The 1764-nt window shown below is 39.9% G+C and overlaps 1 non-coding gene across 1 annotated transcript; it reads right to left on the reverse strand.

Annotated features, from left to right (window-relative positions):
* Window positions 1–1112: 1112 nt before the first annotated feature.
* LOC141635087 (small nucleolar RNA R71) lies at window positions 1113–1219 on the reverse strand. Its single transcript, XR_012539793.1, has one exon. It is a non-coding gene; the product is annotated as a small nucleolar RNA R71 (small nucleolar RNA).
* Window positions 1220–1764: the final 545 nt, after the last annotated feature.

Below are 1764 nucleotides of genomic sequence, written 5' to 3' on the forward strand. Positions count from 1 at the left end.
AACCCAAAGCACACCATCCCATGGATCGACCTCGACTTACCGCTAACTAGTTGTATGTTGAGTATTATAAATGTGTTTGATTGGATGACCCGACGACATCAACCGGATCAGACCCCATGACACCCTAGTGCTTTTTATCAATTGTTTACATCCCTTTTAATTCATCTTGCTTGCTTAATTTCATTGCTATTTAGTTTAGTGATCTTCTACATCAAACCTCAATTGTGACACCCCTAAGATACCACTAGTTGCAATAGAAATCTAATCTCAATTCCCGTCCCTTGGGATCCAACCTTTACTTGCCTCTTTACTAATTGTAGAGTTGTTTGTGAAGTTATAAATCGTGTTTTGGTCTAGGTGCTCCTAACGACAAGTAACCGAAAGATTTAGTAAAAATATCTCGACCAAAAATGGCGCCGTTGTCGGGGACGGTGTTAACTTGATTTAGATTTTCTTATATTGTTATTAGTTGTGTCTTTCTTTCCCTTGGGGAAGTAAAACTCCTCAAGGTTTGTTCTAATTGTTTTCGAGTTGTTTGATATTTTGCATGTCTAGAAGGTCACAAGGTGACTTGTTACCCTTTGATCGTGAAATTGAAAGAACTTTGACAACCAATAGAAGACTTGCTAGGAGAACTTTAAGAGGTATTTGTGAGGTTGTAGATATTCAACCAAATACTATTGAGTTCATCAACCCTTTTGCAAGAGAAGGTGAGGAGAACCCTACACAAAATCAATCCACAATGCCTAAGTTTTCATCACATTCCGTACCCACCGAGGAGAAGCTACCCAATGGTACTCCCCACCACAACATCTAACCGGAATTTTATTGCCAAATCCGCATTTATCCAATTAGTCGAAAGAAGCCAATTTGGGGGGATGCCTTGTGAAGACCCTAATTCTCATATGGAGACTTTTTGTGACTATTGTGATGCGATTTCTCAAACCGGTGTAACTCAAGACTAAATACGATGGGTCTTATTTCCTTTTTCTCTAATTAGGACCGCGAAACAATGGTTGAAAGGCCTTGATAAGGCTACTCTCGGAATTGATTCTTGGAAGAAGTTGGCTCTAGCTTTCTACAAAAATTTCTATCCGCCGGAAAAGACTAACATGGTAAGAGCTCAAATCACGGGCTTTAAGCAAAGGGATGAAGAATCTTTGTATGAAGCTTGGGAGCGGTTTAAGGGGATTTGTCGCTCATGTCCTCACCATGGACTTAGCGAGTGGTTCTTGGTACAACAATTTTGGAACGGTCTTTATGAAGATTCAAGGAACATTCTCAACATGGGATCAAATGGAATGTTCACCGAAGTTGATGACAATCAAACTTGGAACAAAATTGAGGAAATGGCGGTCCATAACTCACAATATAGTAGACCTCGCAAGGCTACTACAGGAGGAAAGCATGAAGTGGACTCCATTACTCAATTGGGTGCTCAACTTAGTGCTCACATTGATACCATCAATTTGAAGTTTGAAAAAGCTATTGGTAGACTTGAAGAAGCCTCAAAATCACCAAAGCATCATGTTAATGCCATGACGGCATCTTCATCAATCCCAAGTGGGATATGTGAAAATTGTGGAACTTTGGGACATGACCAAAGTGAATGTAGGGGAACAAATGAACAAGTGAATGCTTTCCAAGCATACAAGAGTGGTACCCCTTATTCAAACTATTACAATGAAAACACCAAATTCCATCCAAATCTCTCATACAAAAGCCAAAATGTTCAAAACCCTCAAACAACATACACCCCACCTC

Source organism: Silene latifolia, chromosome Y (genome assembly GCF_048544455.1).
Source record: "Silene latifolia isolate original U9 population chromosome Y, ASM4854445v1, whole genome shotgun sequence".
Lineage (NCBI taxonomy): Eukaryota > Viridiplantae > Streptophyta > Magnoliopsida > Caryophyllales > Caryophyllaceae > Silene > Silene latifolia.